This window comes from Lutra lutra, chromosome 4 (assembly GCF_902655055.1).
Source record: "Lutra lutra chromosome 4, mLutLut1.2, whole genome shotgun sequence".
Lineage (NCBI taxonomy): Eukaryota > Metazoa > Chordata > Mammalia > Carnivora > Mustelidae > Lutra > Lutra lutra.
This window is the reverse complement of record NC_062281.1, coordinates 117,686,361-117,706,184: the sequence shown is the minus strand read 5'-3', so window position 1 is coordinate 117,706,184 and position 19,824 is coordinate 117,686,361. Positions and strand designations below refer to the sequence as shown.

The 19,824-nt window shown below is 37.7% G+C and overlaps 1 protein-coding gene across 5 annotated transcripts in view; it reads left to right on the top strand.

Moving 5' to 3' along the window:
• FNBP1L (formin binding protein 1 like) overlaps positions 1–19,824 on the top strand; it is a 105,739-nt gene that overhangs the window by 9,269 nt on the left and 76,646 nt on the right. The window lies entirely within an intron of this gene.

Below are 19,824 nucleotides of genomic sequence, written 5' to 3'. Positions count from 1 at the left end.
GAATGCGCTCGCGATGCAGCTTCGAAAGGGTGGAGGTGTGGAGGGCAGTGATTTCTCAGGTGCAGCCGAGGGACCCGGGGCATGGGGGCGCTGTCCCGAGAACTGCTTGGTTTCAGCCACTCCCCTTTTTATCCCACCTGTGCACACTTTCCGTGCCTTTTGTTAACGAGGGTCTGGTGAAACCCAGAGAAAGGGGAGAAAGAACTTCGTGGTCTCGACAGGAGCATGTAGGATGCGAATGAAGGTAGATTGGTTCATTGAAGGGCAAATGTTATCTTCGGTTATTTTTCCCCTCTTACTCACACGGTGGGAATTTTAGAACTGAAAGAGACTTGGAGTTCATCTAGTAGAACACTTAGCCAGCCCAGGAATCTCCTGCAACGTTCACGACAAGTGTTTGCCCAGTCTGTAAACACACTACTCAAGAGAAAATAACTCAGACACTCGTTTCTTAGATAGCATTAATTGTTCTTACATTAGAGAGGATTATATAGTAAATGAATTATGTAAAATTTAACCCTTTAGATTCTCAGGCATTATTGGTCTTTTCTCTTTGATTTTGTACATTTTGTAATTGATTATAGTGCGTCATCAATTAAAGTAGATTTTTCATTTTTATAATTAGAAAATACTTTTAAATGATACGTTTCAGAGGAAGCAAAAATGTACTCAGAATATTTCTTTTAAAGTACACATAGGAAGAGTAGAGTAATATTTAGATTTAACTTTTAGAGTTAAGCACTTTCTATCATACTACGGAAAAACAGTTTTAAGGAGAAACAGTATTTTACTGAAGATTAAAATGCGATTTTTAAAAGTTTTTTTAAGTTATAATTTAAGAATATACATTCAGAAGTGATTAGCAGTCCCCCACCGTCTCCTGTAATTTGGTTACTTTCAGCATTTGAATAGTTTTTTAGCAATTTGGAAAGGTAAACTGTAGAAGAGATGGGAATTTCTGATAACTAAAAATTGTTTTGTATCCTTTGGAAATTATGAAAAAAGATTTTAAATTAAGTTTCCTCTTAAAATTTAGTGCACCATGTTTTAAAGTTTTTAGTGGTTTTTGGATTTGAGGGAAATATTTGTTAGAAACTAAATGATAGAGGATCACCTAGTATCATCTGATGCTTAAACCTTAAATAAATAGAAGTTGGTGTAAAGGGCTATTGTTAGGACAAGAAGAGACCTTAGAAAATTTTGACTGGACTTCCTGTTTTTACTGTTCTGGTTTGAATAAGGATATTGTGCTTCCAGTGGATTGTAACAAACACCTATACTGTGCTCTTGTCATTGAGGAATTTGAGGTTGGGAGAGTTCTCTTGAAATTCTGAATTTTAGAAACCAGTTCTAATTATTTCATGTGTAGGATCACGTTACTATCCCATAGGTTTAATTATTGGGAACATGTTACAAAAATACGATGAATGCAGTTATGCTCTGAAACTTAAGTTTTTTTTTTTTATATTCTTTGGAGTTTCATTGATATTTTAATGCTTCTTAAGTCTTATGTTAAATTTGAGAATAAAGTAATAAAATAGAGAACCACTTTATACTGACTCTGGGGGAGAACTAATAGTGATAGACTAATGGGTTATGTCAGACTTTGAGGGGATACGAATTAACTCGTACTAGATTTATGCTCTGGTTTAAGGTACTTCAGGTGTTCCAAATGAGCTTTTAAACATTGAATATATGCTAGAGACTTCTGGGTTCTGTGTCCTGGGTGATATCAAACAAAGAGATGACAGTGTCTTTGTTTCTTCAGGCTGCAATGTAATTAATTGTAAGATAGCATCTTAAGTGTTGTTTATTGTGTTGATTTTTTTTAATTATCACAGGAAGAATGGTTGGATCAAAAAGAGGCCAAATATGAATCAGTGATTTCACAATCAGATTTTATAATTATTAGCCCCTTTTACAAGGGAGAAAATTAGAGTTGGAGAAATTCTGTGTTCAGTCAATAAGTTTTATTTATTAGGAGATACTTTTATGATGGTTTGAGAAGACAAATTTTGCCAGAAAAAAAACCCGTGTATGGATTGTGAGTGTGTATATAGATATGAAAAAAATATGGCTGAGCACATTAAATGCATATCATGATTTATTCAGAAATTTGCTCCCCGAGGGAAGTGAGGTGACTCTTCTGGAAGCTAGAAGGTAGCTTCCAATATCTCACATAATTTGTTGGGTCTTTTTTTTTTTTTTTTAAGATTTTATTTATTTATTTGGCAGAGAAGGACACAGCGAGAGATGGAACAGAAGCAGCAGGAGTGGGAGAGGGAGAAGCAGGCTTCCCTCAGAGCAGGGAGCCAGATGCTGGGCTTGATCCCAGGACCCTGGGATCATGACCTGAGTTGAAGGCTGAGGCTTAACGACTGAGCCACCCAGGCGCCTCATTTTGTTGGGTCTTGTAAACCTTTCTTATGCCTTAGTTTCCTGATCTGTGTGCTTTTTGGCCCTTAGTTTTAAGAGTATGTAATTTAAAAGCCATTGTTATTTTCGTTAAATTATTAGTTAAATGCATTTGATAAAACTTATGCTCCCTTTTTAAAAAAGATTTTATTTATTTACTTGAAAGAGTATAAGCGAGAAAAAGAGTATAAACAGGGAGAGGAGTAGAGAGACAAGCAGACTCCCTGCTGAGCAGGAAGCCTTACTCAGTGTTTGATCCTGGGCCTATATTCTTATGATTTGAGCTGAAGGCAGATGCTCCCACTTATGCTCTTTTGGATGATAGATTCATTGGATACCCCCAGTCTTAACCCTTAATGCTTCTTTGTTCTTATAGCATTTATTTAATATCTGTGCTGGGGGCGCCTGGGTGGCTCAGTGGGTTAAAGCCTCTGCCTTTGCCTTGGGTCATGATCTCAGGGTCCTGGGATCGAGCCCCATATTGGGGGCTCTCTGCTCAGCAGGGAGTCTGCTTCCTCCTCTCTCAGACTGCCTCTCTGCCTACTTGTGATCTCTGTCAAATAAATAAATAAAATCTAAAAAAATATATATATATCTGTGCTGTAAGTGTACCAGACTTAAGAGTCTTGGAGTATAGAACTGGATTAATCTCTTTGTTTTCACTGACTAAAACAATGCCTGCAGGTGATCGTGCATGTTTTGCCCAATTGAATTAATAGTTCATTACTTAGGATATTGATTACTGATTAAAAAGTACATCCTGGAGGAAGTCTTTATGGTTCTGAAGACCTTTGTAGGTGATGATAGATTAAGTGGTCTAGATAACAGTTCGAGAATGTCCAAATAAGTTGAAACCAAGATTATGAAGTTAAGGTTTACTGTTTGGTTCAAAAACTTTTACAGCTGGGGAAAAACTGACCTAAAGGGAGTTCTTTGACTTTACCTGACTTACAGCTCTGTGATGTGACTACAAAAATAGCTGATGAAATGTTAGACCACATTAATAGATTTGTCTAGAAAACAGCAGTGTAGTTCCATTTCAGTCCATTGTGGTTAGACTATTTCTGTTATTGACTTGAGCATTACTTCACGTTTTTTTAAAAATCTGTGCACCCGTGTGGAGGAGTTTGACAATGAAAACTCCTTTTTAATTAAGGTTAATGGTATTGCTTTTTTCAAAGGCCATGAAATTGCTGTAAGAATTTAAATTAAACAGTAAAGTAACTATTGAGCGTCTGTTATGGGGAAGTACTGTGAATGTATGGTGAAATTTATGAAGGTTTATAATATCAGTCCTTGTGTGAGGAAACAGAGTCATTTTAAGGTGATACTCTTTCCTAACTCCAAAATACTCCTCTGTGTTGACATCACTGTCCAGAAATTCTTCTGTTGATCAGTTCCTCTGAAACCCCCCCTTTTTCCAGAGTACACATTCTGGATAATATCTTTCTTATGGGACTACCACTTTATGTTATAGTTATTTCTTGTACATTCAAACCTTTGGAAAGTAGTAATGATAAAAGTATGTTATATTCCATTTTGTTTATAGAAATTGTCGTGTTCAACATTGTATTACAGCCCTTGTTCTTAGTTAAGGAGGCTGAGAATTAATCAAGACCACCTGTTTATGCCACCATTTTATCCTGACTATATTAAGGTAGAAGCTGGAGAATGGCCTTTGATTTGCTGCTGAGTGAAATGAATGCATTTGCTGCTTCCTTAAACCACTCAGTTCCAGTCCTCTTCCCTACCTTTATTTTGGGACAGTTACACTCTTTCTTCCTCCCCCTGTCTAAAAATGTGAGTTTGGCTGGACACTTAAAAACCTTTTTTACCAGAGTGCCTGGGTAGTTCAATCGGTTGATCATCTGCCTTGGCTCAGGTTGTGGTGCTGGGAACAGGCCACATGTGGGGCTCCTTGCTTAGCGGGGAGTCTGCTTCTCTCTCTTCCTCTTCTTCCCCCCCTACCATGCTTACTCTCTCTCAAATGAATGAATAAAATCTTTTAAAAACAAATCTATTTTACCTACTTTTTCCTATAAATGAGCCCCTGTTTGCAGGCAGAAAATAAGAGAATGGTAATTTATAACTCTGGCACCTACAAGTGCTGTCTTATTTATTAGTCTTCAGTCTTTTAAACATTTTTAGCTCAGCAAAAAAAAAATTCTGTTTTGGGGAACATAGTTAAACCTACAGTGTATTAAAAACTAGTGGGAAAAGATTATATAAAGATATTGTTTTATAGGAAACAAAAGCTATTCCATGTGTTAGTCCAAGCTATGTATATCAGATATAACAAAAAGATACTTGGCGTGGGCTTTGGAATAAGGAAGATTTTGCATATACGTGCCTAAGTTCCTAGAGGGCAGAGATCGAGTCTTATTCATTGCTTAATCATTGTCTGATTCATTGCTGTATTTTCCCTGTCAGCACACTGCCTGGCATAGAGCCTGATGCTACTCAGATCTTTAGTAAATGTTTGTTGGACTGACTTGAGTGTAGTGGTTAGGTTTGGCTTGAAATTGAGTATATGGGATGGCTGAAAGTAGTGATGCAGGGTAGATTGGGACCAGGTTAAGAGGCTGATTTGGCTGAGTGCTTGATTTACATTCATGAACAGAAGGGGAGGTGTTACTTATTTATTAGCATATAATAAACTTGATTTTTAGACCATTTAAAAATCTACAGAAGGAAGTTGTAGTTTGTGTTAATAGAAGGAATTATTTCTTCCTTCTGAATACTTTGGCGGCAGAAGGAAGAATCCTCCTGGGTAATAAAAGGTGAAAGTTTATTGATTTTATCACCTCTGCAAGAATATTTGAAGGGTGTTTGTTCTTTTAACAGTGTTACTGGTCCTGATACCAGCTCTGTTTTTAAAATACATGTTATTTCTGCAGTTTGTTTATACTGTTTTCCCTTCTCTCCCTTATCTATGAGTTAATATTTTTACTTCCATATCAGTTTAGTTCCAGTGCTTTTTCTGAGGCTGAGAGGTGTTCTTTGGTAAATGTAGTAAGTTTTGATCCTACACTTTTGCTCTGAAATAGCTTCATGTGCTGATTTATTCACTGATATTCTCATATAATAAAGATATTTTGGAATATTTTGAGGTATCACCTTTAATTGGTGGTAGAATGGTAGATGCTTTAAAATTGCAAATTGTGCTTAAAAATCTGTTGGTATAGTTAATTTTAATATTGTCACCTGTGCTTTTTAAGCATTTTCCTTTTTTCCTATAATTTGTATTCTGTGATTACTTTTACAGGATTTTTATTGACTAGTTCTTTAAAACCACCTCTTTTACACCATAGGAAGCTGCTGTAAGGCATTGTAAGATGATATCTGATTGCTTTTTGTAATGTAGGATTCAGCATTTAGAATTTGTATAGAGCCCAAGAGAAAGAAATCTAGAATACTAAGAATAAAAGTTTTTGTAAAATGTGCCTATTGAATCCAGATTAGTTAATTAATTTTGGGGGGCTTAGGAACCATTTTTCCTTAAGTTCTTCTAGAAAACTAATCATCAGACTTTAATAGTGCCTCATTTGTTGTAGTTTGAAAAAAATAGAAATGTTTATATAGAGTCAGATTTTCCTTTTTTTCCCACACCATTATTTTGTTTCCAGAGTATAAGTCATCTGTTTTGTTCCTGCTGTATCCTTGCTGTATACCTAATTTGTACAAAGGGAATGGGCATATAATAGGCACTGAAATACTTGTTGAATGAGGAAATCAATGAATTGCTATAACTCATCAGATTATGTTTTGAATACTAAGGGTATTTAGGCGTTTTCCCCCAGCATGTATATTTCTTACATCTTTATTTAACTTTAGGGATCCTTTGTTTGTTTTTACGTGAACTCATGACTCTTGAGATCGAGTCGATGCTCTACTAAGCCAGCCAGGTGCCCCTTTACGGATCGTTTTTATAATCTGGAAATAAAACTCATTGTACTTATATGAAATTTTTCTCTTTTAGGTTTGGAATTCTCATTTCCTTGTTTGGGAACAAATGATTATTTTTTAGTGATAGCATATCTTATGACCCTTTGGATTCTAAAGTTTTTTTTTAATTACTAGAGAGAGAGGGTGCATGGGCGAGCACACACGTGAGAGGCAGAGGGAGAAGCAGACTTCCCGCTGAGCAGGGAGCCTGAGGTGGGGCTCCTTCACAGGACCCTGATAGCGTGCCCTTAGCCGAAGGCAGACACTTGACTGACTGACAGCCACCCAGGTGCCCTGACCCTTTGGATTCTGAATATGAGAACAGTTAACATTCTCTTGGTCATGTAAGGATAATGTAAATTGTCTGAGACTTAATGAATAGGGAAAACATAAAAGATTGGTTTTTGGTGAGTACAAGTGCTGATTCTGAGAGATTCTTGATGAATGTTAGTGGTGATTAGTATTTTTTCCATTAAAAATACAAAAATCAGGGGTGCCTGGGTGGCTCATTGGGTTAAAGCCTCTGCTTTCTGCTCAGGTCATGATCTCAGGGTCCTGGGATCGAGCCCCGAATCGGGCTCCCTGCTTGGCGTGAAGTCTGCTTCCCCCTCTCTCTCTGCCTGCCTCTCTGCTACTTGTGATCTCTCTGTCAAATAAATAAATAAAATCTTTAAAAAAAAATATATATATATATATATATATAAATCAAAATTATTGAAACAGCTATGGTATTTTTTTCTTAAAGATTTTATTTATTTGACAGAGAGGAGAGTACAAGCAGTGGGAGGGGCAGAGGGAGAGGGAGAAGCAGGCTCCCCACTGAGCAGGGAGCCCAATGCAGGACTTGATCCCAGGACCCGAGAATCATGACTGGAGCGGAAGGCAGCCGCCCAACCAACTGAGCCACCTAGGCAACCTGAAACAGCTATGGTATTTTAAATAGCTTTTGAATAAATACATACTAGGGGCGCCTGGGTGGCTCAGTGGGTTAAAGCCTCTGCTTTTGGCTCAGGTCATGATGTCAGGGTCCTGGGATAGAGCCCCACATCGGGCTCTCTGCTCAGCAGAGAGCCTGTTTCCCTCTCTCTCTCTCTCTGCCTGTCTCTCTGTCTACTGGTGATCTCTCTCTGTCAAATAAATAAATAAAATCTTTTAAAAAAAAATACAAAAATGCAAACTAACTTTTGAGTCAGCTTTCTAGACTTAGATCATGAACTAAATTAAATTAACATCTTTAGTACTGCTTGCCAAGGCTGAATATAATCAACATTTGTTAACTTTTCAAATCTGAAAATGACCTTCTTTTACCTTCATTTTTTAAAAGTTTCATTCAGATAAAACATTCACACATTAAAGTGTACAAATCTTACATGTACAAAATTAAGTTTGTTTTTTTTTTTTTAAATCAACATGCTCATGTAATTGCCCCTAAGATCAGGATACAGAAGTTTCTTCATGCCATTTCAAGTAAATATCTGCCCAAAAGTAACCACTATTCTGACTTGTATTGCCTTTGATTACTTTTGTAGGTTTTTAAAACTTCACATGAGTATATATTCATGCAGTATATATTCTTTTTCATCTGTCTTCTTTCATTTAACATGTTGTGTGTGGCAATCATCCATTACGGTTAGTTTGTGGTATTCTATGTTATGTATAGGATTTATGGGGTCACTCCTAGTCTGGGACCATCTTAAAACAAATTCAGGGCTAGAAATTCCTTTGTGTGATTGTTGGGCTTTAATTTCTGCCCCCATATCTTGTGCTGTGTTATCAAAACAAATATCCTGATTTTCAGGATTGGCAAACATCCTCAGGTCAAATGTAGCTTATATGCTTTTCTCTCCCCCTTTTTGAGTTCTCATTTTTTGCTTGTGACTTTGTAATTCCTTGTTATCTTGACTTGTCTTTTGATGCTTTACATTTTTGAAATATATTTTTATCCATATTTTAAAGTTGTTAATCCAGTAGAATAGTGATAGGTGATCCAAAAAACTTAGTCTGCTACTATTGGAAACTGAAAATTGTTACATTGAGTTTTTAATTATTTTGCTATTGTGTTTTTAGTTTCTAAGAGCTGTTCTTTGTTGTTGTTGTTGTTTTCAGTGTACTTTTTTCCCTTTTTTTTCTTTTTTAAAGTAGTTTCCATGCCCAGTGTAGATCCCAGTGTGGAGTTTGAACTCATGACCCTGAGATCAAGAGGTAAGCTGAAATCAAGAGTTGGATGCTTAACTGACTGAGCCACCCAGGAGCCTCTATTTTCTGAATGCACTTTTTTTTTTTTAATTGCCCCCTTTTTTTTCTGAATATACTTTTAACATAGCATCTTCTACTTAATCTTCTCTTAGTTCTTTGTGAATACCAAAAATAGGTTTTTTTGTTTTATTGTGTTTAGTTTTCTTATCCCTGCATAATATTTGTAGCCTCCCCTTTTTGCTAGTTTTGGTTCTTGTTTTTCATGTTAGAGACTTTCCTTAAGTATTTTGTTATCCCAAGATCCTGGAAAGATGTCTCTCAAGATTAGGGCATACTGAGTTCTGATATGCCCTACCTATTAAGTTTAGGGTTTGGGCTGTTTGAAGTTTTTGATCCCTTTAAGGTTTTTTGCTTAGTAGATCCCCCTGGCATTGTTCATATCTTCTACCTCCTTTCCAGTCCTATTGTGAAAGCTCAGAAGGTATCTTTCTTTTGAAGTCACACTTATCATTGGTGTTTATGGTGCTAGGGGCTACAACTTGGTTTTTTTTTTTTTAACAGGTGCTTAAACAAATATTTTATTTGTTTTATACAACAAGATAGTCTTGTATCTTGTAACCCAAGCCAGTGACTTGAGCAGTCACTGGCTTGGGTTAGCACTTTCAGGACTGTTTTGGACTTTCCCTCAGTTGGAGATTGCGGCTTCAAAAATCATGTCTGTATTTAATGCCAAAAAAAAGGGGGGGCGGGTAAGTAAGAAAAAGAGGAACAACATTAAATATATCTGCCCCTTTGTCAGGAAGACAAAAGCTTTCCCAGTTTCTACAACAAACTTCCCCTTAGGTCTCACTGTCCAAAACTGGGCACATTGCCACCTGAACAAAAGTAGTGTTTTTATTACAAAGGAAAAAGTGGAATAAGTGTAAGGTGTCCCAAAGTACAGAATTTATGATGTCTGTCCCTAGTGAATTAATGATTGCTTTGTAGAGGCAAACACACACATATATATTTATTTATTTATGGATATTTGAATAATAGCAAGGGAGTTAAGAAAAAGCTGTAATAGAAGTGTTGAAGCAGGTATTTTAGAGCTGAGGTCTTTCAGAGTCTAATATGGCCCACTGTCATTTTAAGAGCTTGGTGGTGAAGGGCTTTTGTGTCTCATCTGGAGTTTATAGCCCACCTTTTGTTTGCCATATCCTGCCCTGGCGACATCACCTGCCAGAATACATGGGTGTTTTGCATAATGGTCAGAATTGATGCTCCTGGCTTGTTGAAGTTTACCTAACCTCAGGCTGAGTGAAGGAAGGCACTGCCAGGACTGAGGAAGGGGTACTGAAATAGAAGTCCAGAAGTTTATTTTGTGAGGAGAAAGTTTTCCTGGATGTTGGAAATAATAAAGATCTCCTGTAATGACCCAGCTCTCTTAGTCATGTAGATATAATACCAAGCTATAAAATTGACTCCAGGAAGTTAGAGACCATCAGCCTGGTGTTACTGGCACTTGCTTTTCTTTTCTTTAAATTGTTACATTAGAATGGTACATTTCTTACAAATAATGAATATTAGTATATTATTGTTAACTAAAATCCATAATTTATTCAGATTTCCTTAGTTTTTACCTAATGTCTTTCTGTTCCACATTACATTTAATTGTCATGTTTCCTTAGGCACTTCTTGTCTGCCATTTTTTTTTCAGACTTTCCTTGTAGTTGACCTTGAGAATTTAGAAGGGTATTGGTCAGGTATATTTCAGGGTGTTTCTCCGCTGGAATTTGATGTTTTTATATGTGATCAGACTGGGATTATGGGTTTTGGGGAGGATGATCGTATGCCATTTTCATCACATTTCAAAGGTATGTATCAACAGAATTTATTACAGTTGATAGTGATTTTGCTCACTTGGCTGAAGTAGTGTTTGTTGGATTTCTTCACTGTAGTTATTTTTTCCCCCTCTTTCTTTTTTTTTTTTTTTTTTAATTTTTTATTTTTTCAGCATAACAGTATTCATTATTTTTGCACCACACCCAGTGCTCCATGCAATCCGTGCCCTCTACAATACCCACCACCTGGTGCCCCCAACCTCCCACCCCCCACCCCTTAACAAAATTCTCAGATCGTTTTTCAGAGTCCATAGTCTCTCGTGGTTCACCTCCCCTTCCAATTTCCCTCAAATAAGTGAAACCATATGATAATTGACTCTTTCTGCTTGACTTATTTCACTCAGCATAATCTCTTCCAGTCCCGTCCATGTTGCTACAAAACTTGGTATTCATCCTTCCTTTTTTTTTTTTTTTTTTTTACAGCTTTATAAACATATATTTTTATCCCCAGGGGTACAGGTCTGCGAATCGCCAGGTTTACACACTTCACAACACTCACCATAGCACATACCCTCCCCAATATCCATAACCCCACCCCCTCTCCCAACCCCCTCCCCCCATCAACCCTCAGTTTGTTTTGTGAGATTAAGAGTCACTTATGGTTTGTCTTTTCCCCCTCTTTCTATACTGTATTCTTTGGGAGGAAGTCACTGTTGTAGTCCACACTTAAAAAGAAGGGAGTTATGCTCCTTTTTTATGGTTGGAGTAGCTGCATAGTTTATTTGGAATTCTTCTGCATGGAAAATTTATCTTTTCCCCATTTATTAATTTACTCATTTGTTTATAGCAGTATGGATTCAAGGATATAATCCAATGCTACTTCATTTATTTTGCTCAGATTGTTCCAGCTTTGGCCATTGGGAGCGTTTTCAGTTGGCTGCTGTGTCCCTATAACACCCTTCCACCACTAAGGACTTTTTAAAAAAAAGATTTATTTTTTTATTTATTAGAGAGAGATCGTGCGTGCATGCGTGAGTGCGTGCCAGCAGGGAGGGACAGAAGGAGAGGGAGATAGGGGAAGCAGACTCCCCACCTACAGGGAGTTGGACATGAGGTTCGATCCCATGGGACTCGATCCTAGGACTTGAGATCACGATCTGAGCTGAAACCAAGAGTTGGATGCTCAACCACCTGAGCCACCCTGGCACTCCAATAAGGATTTTTTTAAAGAACAACTTTACTTCTTTGGACTATAAGATGGTCCAGGCTTTTCTTGCGTATTTTCTGTCCTAGTCCTAGAACCAACCATTTCTCCAAAGAGCTCTGGTTCCTTTTATTGGAAAACGGTATTAGAGACCAAGATACAGGTGGTAGATGTGGTTGTTACTGTAATTTTATTCTTTTATTCTCTCTCAGCTGATAAAACAAAGAAATACATATGTATATACTAAACTCTGTAGGTGCACTGTAGCTATAAATATTTCTGTAATAATCTGTGTCTACATTAAATATTTAATGGTATCTCTAACACCAGTCCATTTGTATATGTATTCATCTAGCCCCTTCTTGCTTATCTGTAAATTCTCACTTGGGACAACTCCCTTTGGCCACCATCCATTTGCTTAATTGTTCCTTTTCAGTATAGATGTAGTATAGCAATATCAAAGTTATTAACATATAGCCCTCTGCGGAACGACTTTATCAACTAGAGTACAGTACTTATATGCAGTTCCTTTTCCCTCTGGTTCTATGGACTCCTAATTTTCAAAGTTACTTAGGTCAGCACCATTTATTCCCTCCATTCCCTTCAGTGAACTTGTTAGGTTTTTTTTTTTTTTTTTTTTTTTTTTTTTAATCTCAGTCTGCATTCTTTCTTGGGATCCTCTGACTTTCTCAATGATTTTTTTTTTTTTTTTAATTGCATAGATGGGGCACCTGGGTTGATCACTTGGTTAGGCATCCATCTCTTGATTTTGGCTCAGGTCATAATCTCAGCATCGTGAGAGCAAGGCCCATGTGGGGCTCCAGGCTGGATGCGGAGCCTGCTTAAGATTCTCTCTCTCCCTTTCCCCTTGCCCTCACTGTACTCCTCCCCCACCCTGTTCATAGTCCCTCTCTCTCAAAAAAATAAAAAATTTTAAAAAAAGTCGCATAGACTAGGGCTCATTCCTTATGCTGTGAAGTTCTGTAGGCTTTGACAAAGGTATAATGTTATGTATCCAACATCCTAAGATGATAAATAATAGTTTCACTTTTTAAAAATCCTCTGTGGTTTATCTCACCCTTGTTAGGATAGCTACTATGAAAACAGAAAAAAACAAGTGTTGGTGAGGATATGAAGAACTTAGAACCCTGTGCACTATAGGTGGGAATGTAAAATGGTGCAGCTACTGTGAAAAACAGTATGGTGGTTTCTCAAAAATTAACCATGGAATTACCATGTAATCCATCAGTTTCCTTTCTGAGTATTTACCAAAAGAATTGAAAGCAGGGTCTTTATTGTTTTGTGTGTTTATTTTAAAGTAAGCTCTACAAAGTGGGGCTTGAACTCAGTGACACTGGGATCACAAGTCACATGTTCTATCTACTGAGCGAATCAGGTGGTCTGAAAGCAGAGTCTTGAGAGAGATTTGTATACCCACGTTTACAGCATTATTCACAGTAGCTGGAGGGTAGCAGTCCATGTATTAACAGATAAATGGATAAGCAAAATAATGCTGTATAGCTACAGTGGAATGTTATTAAGCTTTAAAAAAGAAAGAAATGCTGGGGCGCCTGGGTGGCTCAGTGGGTTAAGCCGTTGCCTTCGGCTCAGGTCATGATCTCGGAGTCCTGGGATCGAGCCCCGCATCGGGCTCTCTGCTCTCTCGGGGAGCCTGCTTCCTCCTCTCTCTCTGCCTGCCTCTCTGCCTGCTTGTGATCTCTCTGTCAAATTAAAAAAAAAAAAAAAAATTAAAAAAAAAAAAGAAAGAAATGCTGACATAGGCTGCAAAAATGGATGAACCTTGAGGACATTATGGTAAATGAAATAAGCCACAAAAAACCATTACTGTTTGATTCCACTTGTGTGAGGTACCTCGAGTATTCACATTCATAGAGACAGAACATAGGATTGTGGTTGCTGGGGCAGAGGGGAGGAAGGAATGAGCAGTTATTGTTTAATGGGTGTAGTTTTAGTTTTGAAGATGAAAAGAATGCTGATGGATGGTGGTGATGGTTGCACAACAATATGAGTGTACTTAACACTGAATTGTACAGTTAAAAATGATTAAGATGGTAAATTTTATCTTATATTTTTTTTCCTCCACCGATATATATATATCTTCATCCATATCCCCTGTATATCCATATCCCCTGTGCTGTTACCTGTTCATCCCTCCCTACCCAACTACTGATTTTTTTTTTTAAATGGGCTTCTTTTTAAATTAGCAGTTTTAGGTTCATAGCCAATAGAGCATAAGGTAGAGATTTCCCATGTGTCTTCTGCCCCCAGTTATGCATAGCTTCCCCCATTATCAGCATCTTCCACCACAGTTGTACATATGCCACAATTGATGGACCTACATTGACAGATCATTATTACCCAAATCCATAGTTTATGTTAGGGTTCAGTCTTGAGACTGTACATTCTGTGGACTTAGGCAAATGTGTAATGACATAGCCACCATTCTGATATAATAAAGCATAGTTTCACTGCTCTAAAAATCCTTTGTGCTCCACCTGTTAATTCTCCCTCCCTTCTAACCTCTGACTTCTGATCTTTCTTTGGACTTTTCATCAACCTTAAAGCCAGTACCCATTAGGAGTAACTTTCTTTCTTGCCCCCAACCTCAGTTTTAGGAAACCACTAATCTACTCTCTTTTGCTACTCATTTGCTTATTCTGGACATTTCATATAGATGGAGTCATACAGTATGTGGTCATTTGTAACTGGAACTTTTCAGTAAGCATTATGTTTTCAAGGCTTATCTGTGTTATAGGGTATATCATTAAAATTCATCTTTTTCATTACTCAGTAATATTCCATTGCTTGTATGTACCACATTTTATTAACCTCCTCATCAGTGTATGGACATTTGGGTTGTTTCTGCTTTCAGCTCTTATGAATAATGTTGCTATAGATATTTGTGGATAAGTTTTTGTGTAGGCATAAGTTTTATTTCTCTTGGGTGCATAATTTGTGGAATTACTGGTTATATGGTAACTCTGTGTTTAACTGTTAGAGGAACTCCCGAACTGTTTTTGCATTTTACATTCCCACCAGGAAAACAGGAGGATTCTTTTTTTTTTTTTTTTTTAAGAGAGAAATTTTTTTTTTCTTTTTAAAGATTTTATTTATTTGACAGAGAGAGAGAAATCACAAGTAGGCAGAGAGGCAGGCAGAGAGAGAGGGGGAAGGAAGCAGGCTCCCTGCAGAGCAGAGAGCCCGACTCCGGGCTCGATCCCAGGACCCTAGGATCATGACCTGAGCCGAAGGCAGAGGCTTTAACCCACTGAGCCACCCAGGCGCCCCAAACAGGAGGATTCTGATTTCTTCACATCCTTTTCAGAGCTTGGTATCATCTGACTTTCTGATTATAGCCATCATAGTGGGTATGAAGTGATACCTCATTACAGTTTTGATATGCATTTACTTTATTGACAGATGATATTGAGCATCTTTTCATGTGCATTTATATATCTTTGGAGAAATGTCTTTTAGCTTCAGTTCTTAATGTTCACCTTAATTTGCTGTGGTAGTATGTTATTAGTAAAATATAAGTAAAAAGCAGTATTGATGGCTATAGTACTGTATTGAGAAAGAAATTTAATTGCACTGCTAAGATGGTACTGTGTTTATATTTGATGTTTCTCATTGAACTTGTCAGCCACTCTTTCATACAAAAGAGATGTTTGATTTTGGCATTTAGTTTGAGAAACTTAAAATCCAAGTGTAAGTGTTAGCTGTGCTCTCTTTCTGGTTTAAGAAACCTTTTCAGCTAAGTGGCACTCCACTTGGAAGTACTTGTCATTGTCAAGTAGACAATGTTGTTTCATCTTTATGTTGTTTCATCTCAGTAGTTTCAGCTATGAAAGGCTAAGAAAGGTGGGGTCTAGGAGATATTTAAAAATAATGAAAAGTTCTGTATAATTCATACATGACATTTTGAATTTTACTACAGAATTTAGTTAATGTCTGGAACTAAGATAACTTTGCAGATCTATTCTAAGAAGACTAATGGGAATATTTTTTATTTTTTTGGAGTTTTTTTTTAGGGATGAAAGTTAACATGCTGCAGTATTTATTTACTTTTTATTTTACTTATTCTGTTGTATATAGAATGTTAGTTGTTAACTGGAGTCACATTTTGTTTTTCTTAGTATTTTGACTATGTTATCTAGGTCGAGTACCTAGGTATGTGGTTTTTGTTTTTGTGTTTTTCCTTTTTTCTTTTCCTCTATCCTGATTGTTTCTTGGTTAGGTAAAATGTATTATCTCTTTCTGCATTCCACTTCTGATAGTCCAAAGGATATTGTTTATTTTGTGGATTTCATACCCTTGAACAACATGGCTCCTTTCTAGTTTCACTCAGCTTTTGACTATTTGGCCAGTTTGCCCTGAAGATTCTGATTCATTAAGTTGTGGGGATGTTGGTTAGTCAGTCACCTGGAGTTTTATAAAATTTTGCTGGTGATTGTGGCTCTTACCTCTGGCTGAGAAACGTTGTTGTTAATTAGCAGACCTTAAAACTAACTGGGTGACCATTAGAATCATCTGGGAAATTTAAAGTCAGTAATAACAAAACAAACTCCCAAGCTCTGCTCTAACCTCCATGATCAGAATCTGAAATATTTTTCTCCGTTAAAAGCAACCAGAGTTCCCTGGAGAAATAACTAATTCCAGGGCTGGGGCAGGGAGAGTACAAGATGAGCCTGAACTTTCTTGTCCTACAGGTAAGGAAGTGCTCAAAGAATGGTGAGGACATGTCAAACAGATGGCAGCTTAAAGGGGCTTCCACTGGCCAAACAGTTTAATTAAGCATCAGAATAAATAATGATGTTATGAATGATAATCCATGGAATAAAATAGGAACCTATGAGTCCATACGACAAAAATAAATAAATGAATAAATTGCAAATTTGATGAAAAAGATAATTCATAGTTTCACAGTTAATCACAAAGGCAAAAGGAGTGCTTTACACTGGAGAGGCTTGGTAGTTACCACTTTAATCAAGTGATCAGTTAGCATCACCGGTAATCGGACTAATTGAAGTCATGTGCCACCTGACTGAAGTCAATGAGGAGACTGCATCATTTCCTGCCAGAGATGCTTAATCTTTATAATGGGGAAAGATCAAACAAACTCGGAATTGATGGTCATTATACAAAATAACTGGCTTGAAACCTTCAAAAGTGTCAAAGGCATTAAAGATAAGGAAAGACTAAGGAACTGTTACAGATTGAAGGACACTAAAGAAACATGATAGTATTGGCACATACCATTCTAGACCTGGTCCTGTAGTTTTTTCTTTTGTTTTTGTTTTTTTTTTTTTTTAAGATTTTATTTATTTATTTGACAGACACAGATTACAAGTAGACAGAGAGGCAGGCAGAGAGAGAGAGGGAGAAGCAGGCTCCCTGCTGAGCAGAGAGCCCGATGCGATGCGGGGCTTGATCCCAGGACCCTGGGATCATGACCTGAGCCGAAGGCAGAGGCTTTAACCCACTGAGCCACCCAGGCGCCCCTGGTCCTGTAGTTTTAAAGGACATTGTTGGACCAATTGAAAAAACTTGAATGCAAGGTCTGAGAATTAGATAGCAATATTACATCATTGTTAATTTTCTGATTTTGATCGTTATATTTTCATGTAGGAGAATTTCCATGTTTGTAGAAAATACATAGTAAAGAATTTGGGGGTGAGAAAAGTAAATGGGAGGTGCGAGAAGTAGAAACAGCAAGTACACAAACAACTCTCTGTGGAGGAATTTGCTAAGAAAGGAAATAAAGTGGGACTAGGTGGGGAAATGGAGTAATGGACTTTCTTGTTTTTGTTTTTTTTTTACACGGGTGGTATTAATGAAATGTATGTTTATGATGAATAGGAAAGATCTAGAGGATTGGGGAATTGATAATGTGGAAGAGGGTACAATTTTAGAATGTACTGTAGTAAGAAATGGCGTGGGGTCAGTGCCCAAATGAAGGAATTGATCTTAGGACCAGGGACCAAAAGAGCAGAGAAGAAAGAAAGTAGAGCACAGACTGATAGTTTAATAATGTGAAGATGAGGTAATTATAGATTGCTTCAATTTTCCTAGTGAAAATAGAATCTAAATTAGTAGTTGAGAATGAGGGAAGATGGCACTGGAGGTTTCATGAGCAAGAGGAAGTAAGTAGCAAGTTGTGAAGAGTAGGAGAGTAGACAGACCAGGAAAATGTAGTGGGATTAAAGGGCAGCCCTGAAGGCCCTCCTGAGTTTTGTGGTCAAAAATTTCAAAATGAGACCAAGTAATATTCATGGCTGTTTTTCTCCAGCTCTGTTCAGTTGACTCAATACAGGCCTGCGGAGGAGTTAGACAACTATATGTAATCAGGGTTGAGTTTTATCAGAACTACAACAAAGCAAGAGAAGGGCAAAGGAGTTGAGGATGCTTGCAACGGAATGATTATTGTGATAGACCAAATGAGACCACTTAACACTGACCCTCTCCCCCTTGATTTTTTAGAAATGGGTACTTACTTTACATTGGCTTGCTTATTACATCTAAGACTTACGAAAAGAGGCAAGTTGGGTTCTCTCCAGCAGTAACTGAGTTCCTCCACAGTACTAAGTGTATTAAGATTATTCATTTAGTACATTGAAGAATGTTTGGAAGTCCAAAGAGTTCAGTTAAAACACTGAGTAAATTTTAAAAAGATTTTACTGGCTTTTTCCAACAGTTCATGAGTCAGGCAGGATCCAGCCTAGCAGATAGAAAGGATCTCCGAGTTGCTGTACAAAATGAGAGTTTAATAGGCAGAAGGGAGCAAAAACAAGGAAGTTACACTAGTCAAATAGCATATTGGTTATTGCAAGGTTACTTTCCTTTAGGGGATAACGGGTCTATTAGGCAGATTATCTAACTAGTGCTGATCAGGTGATTCCTGATTGGCCAGTTTAAGATTTCATTTCTGGGAGAGCCAAAACTGTAATTAAGTCTCAGTTTGGTTATGTGGGACTTAGCATAAACAAATCCATTTTGAGCTAGTTGTCTTGTTTTTAACATCCCTGTTGCCTTTATCCTGAGGCAGAAACATTAAATGGTATATCTCTGGATATGTTAAAATTTTGAAATTGTTAAATTCTCAGATTGTGTTTCCTTGTACTAAAAATGTTTATCATGGAGATCAAACATCTCCCTTACTACTGGTTTTCAATATTTAATGCACATTTCCAATTCCAGGTTTTTGCTGCTGTCATCTTCTCTTTAACATCTGACCCAGAGGGGCGCCTGGGTGGCTCAGTGGGTTAAGCTGCTGCCTGATCATGCTCAGGTCATGATCCCAGGTCCTGGGTTCGAGCCCCACATCGGGCTTTCTGCTCAGCAGGGAGCCTGCTTCCTCCTCTCTCTCTGCCTCTCTGCCTACTTGTGATTTCTCTCTGTCAAATAAATAAATAAAATCTTTAAAAAAAAAAAAAAAAAAAACATCTGACCCAGAGTCTCATCACCCCTATTTTCCATTCTTTAAAGTTTAACTTAAAGCTCTCTTGGCTTTGTCTCATTTATGTGTGTTTTAAACCTGTAAAGGTTCATAAGGGGGACACCCTGCTTCTCTCATGTGCCCTTTGTACCTAGGTCACTTCAGAGCATTCCTGTTCCCTTATGTAGTTTTCAGACAATTTCTGGGGTTCCAGTCTTAAGATTACCAGTGTATCTTCTAGAAGGAGCATAGACTAGGTTTCTCAAACTTAGCTGTATTGACATTTGGGCAGGTAATTTTTTGTTGAGGCAGAGTAGGAGCTGTCCCGTGTACCATAAGAGGTTTAACAGCATCCCTGGCCTCTACCCACAAGATAAAAGTAGCAATCCCCACTCCCTCTTCTCACCATTGGGACATCCAAAAAGGTCTCCAGGGACTCCTGAGTGGTTCAGTAGGTTAAATGTCAGACTGTTGATATCAGCTCAGGTCTTGATCTGAGGGTCATGAGTTTAAGGCCTGCTTTGGGCTCCATGCTGGGTGTGGAGCCTACTTAAACAAAAATGTCTCCAGACATTCTCAAATGTCCCTTGGGTGGGGAGGGGTCAAAATTAACACCAGCTGTCAAATGTCCCCTGGGTGGGGAGGGGTCAAAATTGACCCCAGCTGGGAACCATATAGTAGTGGATTATTGAACGTTTTTTCCTTCCTTCCTTCCTTCCTTCCTTCCTTCCTTCTTTCCTTCCTTCTTCCTTCCTCCTTCCTTCCTTCCTTCCTTCCTTCCAAGT